This window comes from Cyanistes caeruleus, chromosome 2, assembly GCF_971803275.1.
Source record: "Cyanistes caeruleus chromosome 2, bCyaCae1.hap1.1, whole genome shotgun sequence".
NCBI lineage: Eukaryota > Metazoa > Chordata > Aves > Passeriformes > Paridae > Cyanistes > Cyanistes caeruleus.
Genome location: NC_141702.1, coordinates 118,019,711 through 118,036,849, shown reverse-complemented (window position 1 = coordinate 118,036,849; position 17,139 = coordinate 118,019,711). Strand labels below are relative to the sequence as shown.

The following is a 17,139-nucleotide window of genomic DNA, read 5'->3' as shown; positions in this document are numbered from 1 at the left end:
CAGCGCACACCGTGCACTCAGTATCTCTTACACACAGAGATTCCCAGACCAACGCCAGGACACCGCTTTCCCGGGATGAGTGCTAATGCCTGCTGACCTGATTAGTGCTGCAGGACCTCACTGGAGGCTGCGGCGGCTCTCCTGGAGAGATGAAGTGTGCTTCCAAACGGCTGAGCCCCATCCCAGGGAGAAAGTGGGGCTGGCACCTTCCCACTGCTGCTCACCAGCAGGGACACTGCTGCCAGAACATGGCTGGCCCATCAAGTCACCTCAGTACTGATGGTCTTGCTTTACTTTTGCTGATTTTTCCCACCTTAGTGTCTCTGTTTGATGTGACTGGCTCTGTAAAGCTGTGTGTGTTCATCATCTTGAGGAGATACAGTGGTCCCTGAGAGCCCCTCCTGGCCCTCTTCATCAGCCAGACACCACCAACGCCCCCTCCCCAGCCCACGGCCCCCAGCTCCCACCAATGCCTCGGGAAGGGTGTCACTGAAGCTGAAAATCCCCAGTCCTCAGCCAAGTCAGTGGCTGAGGAACTCCTCGGAAGCCTTATTCCACTATCTCCTTCCCAAAACAAATCCTCTTTAGACTCTCCTCTTTCCCAGCCTTCTCCTTTGGCTTGCTTTCCTCTCACTTTCAAATGAATGATATTTAGCCAGCAGCAAACCATCCTGACAAAGTGGGTCAGGGGAACTGCAGGTCCCCCCCAAATGACACCTCCCCCTGCAAATCATCTGCCAGGAAGGCAAAGGTTTATTCTGTCCCTGAGCAAGTTCAATGTCACCATGGAGTTGCAAGCACAGCAAGTGCTGAACCAGATCCTACAACGTTTAGTTTCATAACTTGCACAAGCAAGTATTAGTAGTAGAATCGATAAATTATATATATTTTTCCCCTCTCCGCTTTGCAAATAGGACCAAAAGGTGTCGTAAAGTTGTCCGGTCTTCTCCGGTTTATTCTGTCTCCTCTCCATCGCTGAGATATCCTTGAAGTTGAAAATGATATAATACTCCGAATATCTGGAGTTTGGAAGGATGTAAGACTTGCAAGAATTGCTACAGCTTTATTGCATTCTCGGGGCACAGAGAGTATTTACCACACATACATCAAGTCACGGAATGCAAAAAGGGCACGCGGAAATTTGGCGCTCAGAGCTCAGGAGCTGAAACTCCCAGAAAGGCAGATAAAAGAGTGGATTTCCTTATTTATAGATTTGCAGATGAAATCCAACAAAACCAGCCCTCCCCCCTCCGAATAAAAAAAAAAAACCCAACCAAACCCCACCTCCCTCTTTTATGTCAGTAAGGCTGATTCAATTTCCAGGCTTGCAAGGTCTCCTCTCGCCGAGTATTACCCGACCCCAATAACACGCGCCGTTCCAAGGTTAAGATCCGTTTCCTTACAATAATGCAGAAAGCTGTTGTTTCAGTCGCGGCTGCAGAATTCAGCTTTGAAGGACAGGTTAGTACCACACTACATTTAACTGAATTCAGTTCATCTGATTATACAGTGCCTTGCTTTCTGGAATATGTAATCATCTCTTTCTGATGACATTTTAAATATCCAACTAGACAAATAATTGCAGCAATAATTGATAGCTGAGTCAAGCTGGAAGATTATTGATTGGCACAGTACCCGCTGAAACAAATGTTCATCTTTCAAACATTACAGTGAAGATGCTTAAATCTAACTTTTGCTGATAAATGATAAAAATTTGATTTACTGATAAAACCACAGAAATAGAAGATGCACTTCAGGATTTGATTACCTGGGGAAATTTTTTCAAAGAAAAATTAGGCTGTGGAATTTATATTCTATTTCACTTGAATAATTGCCAAGATATGGATAAGCCGTTGGAACATAAACACACACGGAGGAGTCTTTAAGAGTTGCTGATTAACTCTCTGCCTTCCTGAATGGAATTTATCTGTTCCCAATCACTGTTTATGTGGGAGTTTATCCTGCTGCCTTCCCAAGGATGCATTCATGGGTCTCATTACTGGCAGCAGGAGTTACGTGTCAGAAAGAAAAGATCCCCCACTCATTTTCCCAGCAGTTCGAAACCCTCAGTTTAAATATGCATAATCCAACTCTGCTGTGAATGCAACTGAAAGGAGGGGTCAATCTCATTGTCCATGGTGTAAATCAGGAGCACCACCACCCAAATCTGTGGCACCATGGAACAGCAGCAAGAGGAAAGTCAAAACCAGGTGCATTTCCAAACTGGCTCCCTATCTTAAAACTGAAATAAAACCGCTTTTCAGCTGCTACTACACCAGGCCTGCTTAAACATGGGTTTTCTTCTAATTATGAAACTCCAGACCCCGCAGCACTACCTATACATCACGGGGGAGAGAGAGGTGGAATTTCCAAAGTTGCTGATTAGAAAGCAGAGCGAGTGGCCACGGCAGAGAATCACATGCGGGGAAAGGCAGGCAACGAGCTGCCTAGTTAGGGCAGAGGAGCTGTCGCAAGGCAGAAGCCTGAAATTAAGGAAGAGCGCCAGAATATTTGAGCAGGGAACAAAGAGCATAAATTCCAGAGTAAGAGATGAAAAATGCACTGAAACGTTTTGAAACGGAGCCATTAGGAGCTGATTGAGTCTCAGAGCTACTGTTAAAAATCAGCCGCTTGTTAGATGCGGCGATCAGCTGAGCCCTGACACTTAAGGCGTACGAGGGGGCTTGTCGAGTGGCTTCGCTCTAATTTAGAGATCCTCAGTTAATTAGAAAGCCCTCAGATTTTCTGCAAATGCAGGTCGCTATCGACAGCTCCTGCTTTTGATGCTTTCCGGGTGACAGTTTCTGGACTGACCTTTCCGGCGCTGGCAGGGCTGCCCAGACCCTTGCCATGCCGGGGAATTCAATCACGGCCGCCAGCGCTGCCGGGAAGTTACAAGTAAGGTTATCCTGCTCCTAGATGTCATTTCCTTCTCTGAAACAAACCCTGATGAAATCTGCATCTGCTTAATGCTATAAATAGCTTCAGTGTTAGAAGATGATTATTATTATTATTATTATTATTATTATTATTATTATTATTATTATTATTATTAATATTAATATTAATATTATTATTATTAGTTCTCCCCACTGAGTGGATGTCACCGCCAGTCCAGAACTTTAAGGTGGGAGTTTATCAAAGGTGGTACCAGCAGGATTTGGGAGAAGGGAATTGCTTTTTATGGGGGACGATCTGCTTGCATTGAACTCATATCCACAACTGCAGGAGAGAAATCTCCTTTTGTGATTTCAGTTCCCCAATGCCTGTGGCTGCAGAGGATGGAGCCCCTGCCCAGGGGATGGCACTTCCTGAGCTTCCCTTAGCACCCAGCATGCCCCATCCCATGAGGATGCCTTTTCCAGCCACAAGCAACGTCTGGTGATGCTCTCCAGAGTGGAAACCACTGATAACACCTAATGCAGGGCAAACAGCAACACAGGCAATGACTGAACAAAACAAGGCTTGTTTGGAAATGCATGGAAATGCGTGGAAGTTACAGTGACAACCCAAAGGCGAGATGACAGACCCGCAGTCACACAGGGAGTTGGCGGCAGACGCTAGAAAATTAACTCTCAGGAACTGTCTAGCATTGGCAGGGAAATGAATGAGATGATCTAAGAGATATTTTCCACCTCTAATAGGATTTGATGATGATTTTGCATAGGCTTTTGTGCTAGCCTGGCTTTTGATAAAGGCATGGTGTCTCTTTTCAACCCACTTGCGAGGGAGAGATTAATAAGTTGCAAACTCGGCCCACCTCGGCTATAAATGATTCCTGTGCCCATAGGGGGAAAAAATCCAAGCTATGACTGAAAAAAACCCCAGTGAACTGTGTGCAGTTAGTGCTTTTACACCCCAAATCTTCAGTTATTAAGAGATTTGGAAAGGAGAGAAAAATTGTCCTCCAGCATCCAAAATGCCATCAGTTCAGTAGCCAGATGGGCAACAATTCACAAACCATGTCCAGTTAAGAAGCACTAGATTGAGACCTTTCCAGGGAGAGCCTTCCTGGGGCTGTGGGAGGCACGGAGAGGTGAGATGGCTCTAGCATATCCTGCAGGAGAAGGAGGCAGAGCTGTTGCACTCATGAGGCAAGTCCTGGCATGGACATTTCTGCCTACTCACAGCCTCAGACTAGCAGAGAATAAGATCTGAGGACTGGCCTTGGATGATGCATTAAGATGGCACTGATGGTAAAGAGCTAAATGAAAACCAGAGTTTTTAAGCATATAAAACAGATTGTAGAGAACCCAAATTTTCAGCAATATAAGCATTTTCTTGCTTATAATGAAAATGCTTATATTAATTTTCATTATATATAATAAAAATGCAATTAGATGTTGTAACTGCCAGCACTTAAGACACCAATAACAGCCTTCAAACAAACCCCATACCTTCACCTGATAAAGCAAACAACTTCCTATGCAGGCTACATGGTCATATCAAAATATCCTTTCTTATTCCAGGGGCTGTCCTATTGTTATTTTTCAGCAGAAAAATTTGTGGATCCAGGCCATGCTCTTTAGCATCCCTGGGACTAAACGAAGCCTTGGTGCTATCTAACCCTTGTGCTGGGCCAAATGGATGTGGCTGCATGAGACACTCTCCTGCTCTTCATCCATGAGTCTTCCTCTTCTGACTCTTCACAAGGAGGGTGGGATCTCCATCACCACCTGCTGATGCTACCACACATGCTGCTGTTCATTCGAGGGCACAGGAGGACACAGGGCACGCTGTGACCTGCCAGCAGCACCTCTACATCCACACAGCCAGGACAACCCATCTGAGAGCCACATGCTGGCATCACTTCCCTTGCTGCCAGCACACAGAGCAGCCCTGCTTTTTGGGCAAACCAGCCCACAGGGCCAAAGGTGGACAACCCCATCCATCTGTGCAGGCCTGACCACAGACCTTTGTCTGCAGCAAGTGCTTCAGGTTCAGGGCTGCTGCTGTTTTCACTGCACCCAGGTCCAGCAGCACCACGGGGGACCAGAACCCCTCAGAGCAGAACATTGCACCCAGAGATAACAAAATGACAGTTCCTGCCCCCTGAGCTGGCAGCCATCGCCACCACTATTGTGACCTGCTGAGAGGGTCTGCCAGTGGAAACAGGAACTGCCTCCACGCCAACACGCCCCACTCCTCGGGCTTAAGAGCACTGAATGTTTCAGCAGGTGAGGGGCAGAAGTAGCAGTTCTCCCATTTGGGCCACGTCTCGGAGCGCTTTGGAAAGTCACAGAGGCCCATTCGTGGTTGGAGTAAAAGAAATTGGCATCGTGTAGTTTTTAGCAGTAACACAGTAAGAGCAATAATATTAAAAATATTAACACCAAGAGGTTGCACTTAAGTCTGAGGAACTCTGTGTGCTCTGCAATGGTCATTAATGCCTCGAACGCTGTACAGGGAGTAGAAGAGTTGCTCATTCCATCTACTGACCTCTGGGTCCTCATTTTCCTGGGGATGGGAGCACTTTCCAACAAGCACACAGCTCGTACCTGCCACCTCCAGCACCTCCAACACTCTGTCTGTGCCTGACACCCTGCACTTCCCAAAAACGGTGCTGGATGCGGAGGGGATGGGCAGCAGCTGCATAAAAGATGTACAAGTCCTTGTGTCATCACTTCACCTGAATGTGTTATCAGAAAACACCCCAACTGGGGGCAGGCTGGGAGATGGCCATATATACAACAGGTCTGAAATTGCCATCAGCTTCACCTCAATCCTTTTCTGATGTCCTTGGCCATCCAGTTAAGATCTGACAGCATTTAAAGATGACAGTGCCTGAGGTAATGGGACAATGCCATAACAGGATTACAGGAAATGTGAAAGAAAGGACATACGTACGTAATGTCATTTAGGTAATGTCATCTATGAACAGTTTTGCTGCAATTTTTGCTGACAAAGAAGTCGGTCTCACTTATACAATTCCTTTAAACTCTATTATTGCTGTAAATAAGTTTACTTCTTTCTGAAAGAAAGCTTTTTAGATGCATAGTCACAAATATTTTGGCCAACTTTCTGCTCTGAGGTGGGGTATCCTGGGGGGAAGAAGTCACATAAACCAGCACGAGGCAGCGAGTGGGATGAGGCAGCAAGATCGAAGGACTCCGGACCACTCTCCCAACCCCGCTGCAGAGCACCAAGACTTCATAAGATCCTCCCAATTAATTTCCACCCAGCTATTTCCTCCCCGCGCCCTTTTTTCCATCAGTATTCCCTTTCAGTCCCACCGCAGCTGCCCCCGAAACAGCTTCCTCATTGTCCCCCACCAGAAGTGGTGTATGTGTGCCAAGCAACTGACCGCAAACAAAAGCTTGTTTGACCAACGCTTGTTCCGAAACAAAACCCCGGCTGGAGAAGGAAATCCCGCAAAGGAGGGGGGATTGGTGCTGGGACAATTTGGAAGGCGAGCCCAGGGCGACTCACATTCTTGCCAGACAATGGTGTCTGGCCTCTCCATTCACCGCCTGCCTCGAACCCCTCCCCAAAAAGTCCCCCCTAAAAGCCATGTTTATTATATAGTCTGATAAGCAGGGGAGATGCCGTTAAATTGAGCCCGCGACGCTCTCGCGCACTGCCCGCGGCGGCTCGGGGATGCAGGGCAGACAATAGCAGAAGCCTCTAAGGGGACTCGAAGAAGGGTTTCTGGAACTGAACTTATTGCTAGGAAATACTGCAAGGAGTTGGCTCCTTCTAGATGGGACAGTGAAAATTCACGGCCAAGGGTGTGTCTGAATTCCCCCCCGTGTTACCCTGTCCTGGGGAATATTTACTTTCCCTGAGCAACATGTTTCTTCCCACCTCCCCAGCGTTGCCTTAGGTGACTCCTTCCCCTGAGCAGCTGTTGAGAGATGGCCGAGCCTTTGCCCCCTGCACATCTGCCTGCCATTGGCATGTGAAAATACTGATTAGAGGAAACACCCTGGCTGGGCAGGCTGCCCCCTCCCTTGATAAGTACAGTTGGAAACCACAGGAGTTGCACAGGCCGGCTCAGGAGCCGTGTGGGGGCCTGACCATCTTATCCGTTAATAAACAGGCACTTGGGTCCTGCTGGCGTTGAGCAACGCTGGCATCTGCCTGCTGAGGCAACGCGTGGGGCAGCAGCTGGGTGTGCGGCCAGCGGGGTTTGCTGGGGCAGCATCCCACCACCTGTCTGTCTGTCTGTCCACTTGGGCATGTTCCACTGTTAGAAGATGCTTGGAGTAAAGAGAGATACATTAAAAATCCTCACAAAGTCATAATAAATCAGCCCTTGAATGGCATGTCCCAGATTGCTTGTCACCCAGCTGTCCCCAGAGCACACCTCACCACCCCCTGCACCAGGCAGAGATTGAGAAACCAACTGATGTAGCTCCAGTCCCTCCCCTGCACCTGCACTCCAGTCACCACCTGGACAGAAGAGAAGCTTTTGCTGTGATTAAAGGCCATTTTCTAAAGCAGATTTGCCAGTTCAATGCTGAGGCCGCTCACGGTGTTGAGTCAGTACCTGGATGTTTGCAAGCAGGTGCACACAGCTTTGATTTCTGCCTCACAGAAGTGCAGGTGCTGTAAGATGCTGTCCATGGGACAGTCTGCAGGGACCAGCCACAGAACTGAGGGGCTGGCTTTGGTACTGTTCAAAGAGTGACAAAGCAACAGTCGCAGTCCTGAGGAAAACTGCTGGGCCCTCGATTTTGGAATGTACACCTCTGGACCCTGTCCACCTTCCAGCTTTGCTGCTGTTTAAGCTCTCTTACAGAGAACCCACCACTGCTGAGCTTCCACAGCCTTGGATGACACCAAAATGGGAGCTATAGAAGCCATCCATCCCCTTGATGCAGCTCCTGCAGCACCTGCAGCTCCTTGCCCCCTTCAGTAGGGCACATGGGTGATCAGGATCAGGTCACAAACAGCAGCAGTGCACATGCCTTCTTGCCACACATCCGCATTTTTAAGCTGTTTGAAGCAATTCTGCACTTACTTTCTCCATCTCCTCTAAAGCTGAGCTTTTAAAAGCTCTCCAAAGTGGTGTGTTGCTACAGGCACCACTTCTGGACTCATGGTGAGGATGTCCCATGCCACTGTGTCCATCCAGACAGCTACTGGCACTAGAGGAAACAGCAAGAGGGACAAGCTACAAAACCTGCCTGCTCCAGCTGTGCTGCCTGTGAGACACCAAACAAAATGTCCAGCCACACTATACATCGAGCAATACAGTACACAGACTCCCTTTTGGGGTTGTGACATTAATAATGCTGCCTGAAAGCTGCCCTGAGCACTTACTGTTTCCATCTGCCTCCTCTGAAGTTGGGATGCTGCAGCAGCAGAGCACATCCCCGCTGGAAACTAAAGGAGGCTGCCAGGGAAACACATGCAGCCCTTCCAAGCCCAACAGACATTTTTAAGCACAACTCTACTACTTTCAGAAAACCAGCCCTAATTGTTCTTATCCTGGTAAAGCCTCTCCGAGCACAGCACTGCCCCACAAGAGCTCAAATAACTGCATGGAGGGAGGGGTCTACCCCATTGCACCCACTGCAGCCAGGCTCAGCAGCAATGCAGTACCTGAGTGAGATGACTTAGACATAACATTTGCAAGTACAATTTCAGGAATAGGGCTATTCCTATTAGAACCTGGGCAGAAAAACAGGGTTAATGCCCTTGTTATCTGGCTAACCATATTGCTGTGCTGGGCACGGTCTGTCCAGTGATACTGGCCAAGCAGGGATGCTGCAGCACTGGGAGCTTGCAGGAGCAGGACACGCCACGGTGACAGAGAATTAACCAGCCACTATGGAAAACCTGGCTTTATTCCTTACCACAAGCATCAGGAGGTGACTTCTCCCTCCCCAAGTCACTTGATCCTTCTCCTGGATGCAGTTCACCTGTCCAAGCCAGAGTGCTGCAGCAGGAGAGGGGCTCACCATAGGGATGAGGATGGAGCAGCCTCGTGGCTCTGCTTCCTGTGCAGCACCACATCCCAGGTGATGGGCTGACACAGGCTGCTCCCTGCTACTCTGGCTGCTGAACCTGACACTGCTCCAGGAGGCCAGAGCTGAGGCACACATGACTCATTTATAAATTATATACTAAAATTATACCCTGCTTTTTTTTTTGTATTCAAATATTGTCAAGCAGAAATTCCGCAGCAATTTGCTTTGTTTCTTTGATCATGGGATTGCTAGTCTTCTTTCCTTGGGGAAAAACATGCCCTAAAACCAAACAAATGCTGCACTGGAAGTAAAGAGCCCACTCCTTTGAAACCTCTGGAGAGACACTTACAGCTATTAGAAGACACACACTCATCCCTAAAAACCAAGGCTGTCCCAAACTGTGATGCTGAAGGACACCAGGAGGCCCTCAGCAACCCCAGACTGTGGTTTCACAACCTTGCAAATATTTTCCAAACTCCTAATCTTACAAATAAGTAGAACAGGCAATCACTATCAGCATGTGAAAACAGAGCTTTCTCTGCCAGGGCTGGGGCAGCTACTGATATATTCCAACCCTGCTCTAGGACAGCCACTGCTTTCCACTGACAGCGCTCCATTTATTCCCGTCACTTTGGTGAAGCCTCCAGCTTTCCCTACCACTGACTCAAACTCTTGTTGGTTTTGTAGATCTGGAATAATCCCTTTGGCCTCATGGCAGCAAGCAGTGTGAACCCTGCCTGCATATATCGGATCTGAAGTGGAATTGAAGTCCTGTTGTCAAATTCTATTCCAGAGCGCCAGTAGGATCCTGTAATCCCATGGCTCCAAGAGAGCTTTAAGAAAAAACACAAATCTAGTGTGAATCACCATCAAACCACCAGCAATGCCTGGATATCTACCTACGTGGATATTTGGAATAACTTCCAGCAGAAAAGGCACAAGGTGAGTTTTCCTCTACACCTTTCCAAATCCATCTACCTCTACGTGCACGTAAGCCACAAAAACCTCTTAACCTCTCCTTCTGGGTGACAACTGTCATTCTCCTATATGGGGCCTGATGTGATGTTTCTGTTGATAGGAAGTCTCCAACCACCAGCAACAGACTTGGGATCAGGCCCTCTATGAGTGACCTTGGGGACGAGCAGCATTCCAGGTGGGAGTTTGCAGCCTGGGAAAGAAATGTCTCCCAAATGCAGGGTTTGCCTCTCCATCCATCACCCTTTGCTCTGAGCTTCTTCAGCCCGCAGTCTCACTCCGTGGCTGCTCTGAGTCAGCCCTGTGCCACAGGATTGCATTAATTCAGTGTTAAGCCTGAACTAACAGAGCCAGGCTCTCACAGGACTTATCAGCTGGGGCTGGGTGCTGCAGGGGCTCAGCACCTACCCTGCTCCCAGCGGGGCGGTGCTGCGGGTCCAGCCGGCTCTGAGCGCGAGAAGAGCTCGCCCGTGTCCGCTGACAAAACGAACGCGAGCCTCGTAAGAAGTACGCCTCGGAAAGCCTGGAAATCTGACAGCTTTTTGTGCTGTAATAATGCAATTCAAAAGACTATCGGGATTGTATAAATATTTGTACAGACACTTATCGCTGGAGCAGTCAGATACTCGGGCCCCCTGCATCAGCTGATCGGCTTAAAGTCCTCGCCTCCTCTGCTAAACCAAAACCGTGCAAGCCCAGCATCACCATCCCCACAGCGAAACATAAAGCCTCTGTTTATATAAATAGTCTCCAGCCTCTACCCTCCCTACTTGCTGGGCGGTTTTCAGCAAAATAAAAAGTGGGATCGGATTCCCAGCCCACTAAAAAAGGACAGGAGCAGGATGTATGTTTTAGCCACTGAATTAAATAATTATTTTTAATACAATGAATGCTCCCTAGGAAATGTTTGTACTTTGCCACTGTAATTAAATATTCTCACTCATGCAGCTCTCAGCCTTCAGAAATTAGTATTGCATTTTATAGTCCAGTTCAGGGTTCTTTTAATAAGAAAATACTTTTTCACTTTTTCACTTTCTGCTGGCATGGAAAGGCAGAAGAAAGTCTCTGAACATCCATGCCCATCTGCCTTTCTGAACAATTTCAAATACTTTTTTTTCAGTGGCGTAGAGTTTTCAAACTGAGAAGTCCTGTGTCGGTTTTGCTCCAGTACAAGCTCATAAATTGGTGAACAAAATGGGTCCCATCACTGTGGTTGCCTTGCTCTGCACTTCTGCTGCTGCTGCTGTTCCCATCCCTGTCAGCTAAGCCACTGGTCTCTTTATGAGCAGGTACCTGTGCACAGCTGTGGGGAAAAAATTGCTCAAGAAAGGACTCTCCAAGGACTGCAACACCTCACCCAAACGAAGGGCTGGTTTCTAATCCCTTTACTCAAGGTCTGTTTGCTTCAGCCAGCTGCTCACAGAAAACAGGCAGCAGAATCCAGCCCTCTGTCTCCGTGAAATGGGTCAAAGACACGTAGGATTACTTCTAATTTGGAAAGAAAGCACCCAAGACATAATGTAATTCCACCACAAGATTTTATCACTCTTACTCACAATGAGCAAATACCAGGGGAATCACTGAGCAGAGAGCTCAGAAGGAAACCAGACCCAGCTCCTTCCTGCCAGAGCCAACCAGAGCCACCGCCAAAGCCACGCAGCCCCAGCTCCTCACCTGGGTAACTAACCACCAGAGCAGGTGAGCCTCACCTGCCTCACCCTCCCCACAAAAGACAAAAAGCGTCAGAGCACGGGTTCAGGGATTTAATTTCTCCTCTTTACCCTCTGATGGATGTGGGCAATCCCTCCGTTTTGCCATCGCTGATTTAGCTAATGCTCAGTTCCAGCAGGAAACATCTTAACTCTCAAGATCTGGTGATTGCCCCAGCAATCAGTTGTTCAAATAGTTGAAAATTAAGACTATTGCACACAAAGTAAATTAAGTAATTTTCTACCCTCCTAGGGTCTCCCAAGTCTATCAGATTTCCCACAACTGGTATGTCATGATGCCTCATTACTGTAAAGAAAATACAGCTCTGTGAGTCCTTTAAGTGGTTTACCCTCAAAGACTTGGGGAAAAAAAGATCTTAAAAAACACAGATCCCCCTGCAAATGTAACAGAAGACCATCAGCAGAGATTGTTTATTGGCTCCTGCACTCAACTCACAAGGCCTAGGCCGTGTAAACCTCAAAAGAGTGTTTGCAGCTGTTCTCTACCACACCAGCTCAGTCACCTGAGACAAAAACTGACACAAAGACAACTCTGGTTTTGTTTGCAAGGATGGCAGCAGAATCAGGGCTGAAGAAGATGCTCTCCAACCCAAAAAGACTGCAGTCTAATCCTAAAACAGGTACCACTTCAGCATCCTTAATGCAGCAGTCCGACATCTCGGTCTCCTTCCTTAAATAAGGCAGCTTTTAGGCCACAACTGATTATTTTGAAATGAGAATTTTGAACTGAGCCTGCAAACACTCCTACTGCAATGCCATGGGATGTTCTGTTAGCTTTAGTCATTAAAACAAGCCTTCAGCACGGGGATGTTGCTGTGCCGCTTCCCAGGATCTCCCTGGATCCCTTCCACCCTGGCTGCAGCATCACAGAGAGGTTTTGTTCCCAAGCCCAAACAAGCTGGAATCATTCCCAAGCGTTTGGAAACCTTGAGCCCAGCAATAAGCACTCGGCATTACGGTAATCACCTGGTGGAGGCCACTCCAGCTTCAGTTTTATGTTGTGACTTTCATTGAAAGTCCTCTGATTTGGACTATCTTTTTTTTCATTGCAGCACAAGCTCTCCCTAGTTGGTCTTAAGCCAGAGGTGAGCCTTTGTAAGATGAAAAAATATAAATCTGTCACTTATTTTCAGCTAAAAGGAGAGGAGATGAGAAAACCCCACTGATAAGAGCTTTTGAAGACAGTTAGTCACAAGTTACCAAAGGAGGGGACAAATAGCCACCCCATGTTCAAATGTGTATCACTCCCTTAATAAATCATCACTGTATAGACTGGTGGGGAAAGTAAGAGGGCAAGAAAGCAAATGCTATTAACACAGGTGAATATTTTAGTATGTGCATCAAAGCCTGTCCAGCAATAGCTTTGTGCTGTTTTTTCAGCAGAACTTGACCCATGAGGCCAAACCCCACCATGAAGGTCCATCAAGACACACAGGGAATCCTCCTTTGATCCAAAAAATGGAGAAGAAATCGGAGCTTTTGCCAAAATACCATCCATGACTGCCAAAAATGCCAGATTCACTGAAGGCACCTCGACTTGAGAACCCACATTTCAAAGTTACTCATGCTTTGGCAAGGGGCTGAAAGCACACATCAACCCTTCAAGAGCAGAGGGAAAAACTCCACACCTCAGTTGACCATCCCAACCCAGATAAACACAAGGAAGGAGAGGCGTCAAGTTCCCACACACAAGTGTGTGCACAAACCAGATGGAAAGATCCCTGTGCTGAGCCTGAAGCATTTTTCCTGGCTTGCATGCAATACAAAGAAATGCCAGGGGCCTGCTTGCCACCACTGTAATTCCAAACACTTCCTACTGCCTGGATGTTTAGGTCTTGTATATCCCCCCCTCTTCCTCCTCCATCCCTCCTGGCATTCAGGCACCCCAAAGGAGATCGCCCATCATGGCACAAGAATGTTGCACAAGCTGTGACTCTCCTCTGGTTACCCCTTATCTCTCCCTGAGCCCCGATAAAAATCCACCTATGACCTCTTGATCCTTTTTATTTTTTGCTTTTGAAACCTCGCTCAGCTCTTGGGATGCTAGAAGAGATCTTCAAAAAGCCCAGGCCCACTCCCACTAGAAATACCATGATTTCAGCATTTTGCTTGGAAATGGGTGCATACAAAAGGCAATGGTGTAAGGAAAACCAAAGAGTGCCAGAGTAGTTCCTCCCATCCTCACCCAACCAAGCCTGCTATTCTTGGGCACTGTCAAACCAAAGGAATTTTCCCTTTCCCTCTCCTGACAATACATTATTTATACATGTTTACGCTGAGGATTAAATACTCATCCGGGCTGGAGAGTGTGGCTCATTCACAGCTTCTGTTCTCCAGTGGAGCTTCCCCCTGAGCTGCCTTTCCAGAGCTGTTTAGCAACACCCTGGACAGGGAAGGCAGCCCACAGCCAGAACCCACAGGTACAATCCAGTACAGCAGCTGGCAAACTTGGGAAATCACTCAGTGCATGACCACAAGGACTTGGTTTCAGCTGGACAAACGCTTTCTCCACGCTGGCTAGCACAGGACTCTCCTGCCGAGCACCAGCTCACCCCTTATTGCTCTGTTGGGACTCACTCCTTTATCTCAAAGGGGCTGCTGTTTCCTGATTCCATCATTCTGGATCAGGCCATGCATCCTCCTAACCAGGCCACTCCCCCTGGAAAGAAAGGGGCACCCACAGAGGTTCCCAACAGCAGGGACAGGGCCCAAACCCCAAGCGATGGCAAGCGCAGTACTCATAGTGAAATACCCAATTTCTCCCTCAAAAACACTCAATGGAGTTTCATTTCCCTGCCAGCAGGCTTGAATAACATTTTAAATGCCAAGATTTATATGCAGACACTTATAAATGTATTCCATTATAGCCTTTACAAAACTACATTTCAACCTAAACATTCAATTAATGTAATTAAATTGCTACCTGGCGGTATTATCTAATTTCACTTCGGATCTGTGCTATTGAAAAGCATGTGTCTTTTAGCACTCCGACTGGCAAGACATGTGATAAACAGACCTATAAACATGTTGGCTCAACCGAGCTGTTTAAAAATAAATTAGCAAACTATAAAAATAAACAGTAACATACATATGTACTCAATTATGAACTAACTCTAATTTTTGTTCTGAAATACTGTCTTTGACCTTAGTCATAAACAAGCACTATTAAAAAAACATAATATCTCAACAGACAGAAGGGCAGGGATTAAACGCTCATCGCGCGCGGCAGAATGCAAAATAACGGATGAAAAGAAAGAAGAGAAGAAAGAGAAAGGGTAGGGAGGGTGGGGGGAAGCTCCCCCTTTATTAAAAGCGGCAACCTATACCCACAGCAAGCGTTTATGTTGATTAAAACTGCTTGGATTCAAGACAAAAAAGTTAAAACCTACTGAAGTGCATATGGGAGAAAACCTTGTGCGGTTCAGCGGGAGGCAAATATCGGTTTAGCTTGCGTGGGAAGGAGGGCAGAGTGGGTCCCACAGAGCCACCCATGGCCTTCAGCTGTCCAGGTGCAAACCCTGCTACCGTCTTGCAGGGATCCAAGAACATATGGCAGAAAGGTGGGAAGTGTCCTCGCGCCCGCCGAGGGGGAAAAACAAACAAACAGATTTTTTGAAGGCTGTAGAGCAGCGTCCAGACCATGTTTTTGCCATTAATTCAGAGCTCCCGTAAGAAAAGAACTGTGCTACAACTGCCAGCACTATTCTGTTTTCTCTGGGAAGGAAGGAAGTGTTGATACTCAAAAGGCACATTTTGCACCCAGGGCTGAGATTTTCAAGGTTTTTAGGCTACACAGGGGGCACCAATGTCTCTCCCTACAGCAGAACCCAAGCCCACATACACACCCATGAGCAAAACCTCACAACAAACCCAAAATCAACAGCAAAAGTAGTTGAGCAGCTGCTAAGCTCATCCATGAAGAACCAACCTAAGACACTGACTGCCGTCAGGCTGTCTCCCCAAAAAATCTTGTATAAATAAACAATAGGAGGTAACTCATGTTTATCAGGACATGGGCCCAAGAGCAGACAGAGAGAGGCGAGTGGAAGAGAAGCTTTGCCCCAGGCCAGCTCCTTGCCTGCAGTGAGACATGGAGACTCAGCCCCACAATCAGCCAGGGGCTGACATTTCCACTAACAAGAAGGGCTGCCAGTTGCTGAGACACAAACAAAACCTTCACAAGGCATGTTTCTCAAGGGATGCAACAGGAAGGGTCCATGGGAGACAGCAAGAGCACACATTTTTTTAAATCTTTTTTTTTCCCCCAAGGACCTCCACACTGGCAGAAGCTGGATGCCAGAGAGCTCCACGCATCAGAGGAAACACCAACTGGATGGTCAAAGAGGGTGGGAACAGAGACAAGCAGGGCTGTGACGGGTCTCGAGGGTGAGTCACCACACAGCCATCAGAGTTGGCACACGCTGCTGCTGTGGGATGCAGCCAATGCCCTCTCCTCCACAGCCCTCAACACTATCAAAAAGAATTTACCTTAATTTCTGAGGCAAGTATTTCCAGTGTCTACACAGACCCCCTTTATTATTCTTTCCCCTTTTTATATTATTTTTTTTGTTTTAGTTCTTCCGGTAAATGTCTACCTCATTCCCCTACACAACTGGATGCTGATGCCCAGGAATGACCATGAACGATCAGTCAAATGTCAACCAGCAAAAGCACCAGCAAAACCCAGAGCTGCTCTCAATGTGGTGATTTTCCCATGGTTCAGCAGCAGGAACATCTCACACTCCTGGACTGACCAGCCCTGGATGTTACACACACGTTTCGGTCCACACCACAGCTATCCCCTCACTCTTCTTCCAGAGCTGGGTATCTCAAACACTTTGTAAGAGCAAAACAAGAAAAACAAGTCCTGTCCAGATTATCTGGTCCTTTCCTCCTTCTCTGGCAAAAATCTTGAAACCCAGCTGTGTCCCAAGGCCAGCTCTCCAGCTCAGAGCATGCCATGACCACGAAGTAATGACAATAAAAAACTCCAATTAAAGCAACAAGTCAGTTTAAAATCAAATGCCATTTTCTGCCCATCCTTCCTGCTTTGTTACCGATAAAAAAACACTTCCAGCCACTATTCATGCAGACATAAAGTGCTAATGGCTACCTGTTAACATGTTTCATCACACTAACATTTTTGCTCCGATTTTGACAGATCCCTTTTTGTTATTTTAAACTAAGGGAGTGCTAATCTGGGCTGGAACTGAAGGCTGCAAGAATTACAATCTACATCAACTGCACAGTTACTGACATCATTTCCTTCCACTCTGCACCATTTCATGGACACAGTTTTCTTGCAGCCAATCTCTTTTCCAGACTATAAGAAGTTGGAAATGCAGGAGCGCAGTTGACTGGGAAGATTGCAAAATGTTGCTGGGAAGTCCTGTGAATTCTCCCCCCAGTCCTGTGCAGTTTAGGGCCAATGGGAGGGGAGACAGCAATGTGAATACCAAAATCCAATGTACTGGAAAAGTCACTTTTAATGTCTTAAGGAGAAAAAATTAAGTGGCCAA

General features: G+C 47.2%; 1 protein-coding gene and 1 long non-coding RNA gene across 26 annotated transcripts in view; one reads left to right on the top strand and one right to left on the bottom strand.

Annotated features, from left to right (window-relative positions):
- BCL11A (BCL11 transcription factor A) overlaps window positions 1-17,139 on the bottom strand; it is a 137,548-nt gene that overhangs the window by 19,261 nt on the left and 101,148 nt on the right. The gene's annotated exons all lie outside the window — the stretch shown is intronic.
- On the top strand, window positions 12,503-15,966 carry LOC111926437 (uncharacterized). The gene is made up of 3 exons (XR_002862940.2): window positions 12,503-12,578; window positions 12,673-12,705; window positions 15,890-15,966. It is a non-coding gene; the product is annotated as an uncharacterized LOC111926437 (long non-coding RNA).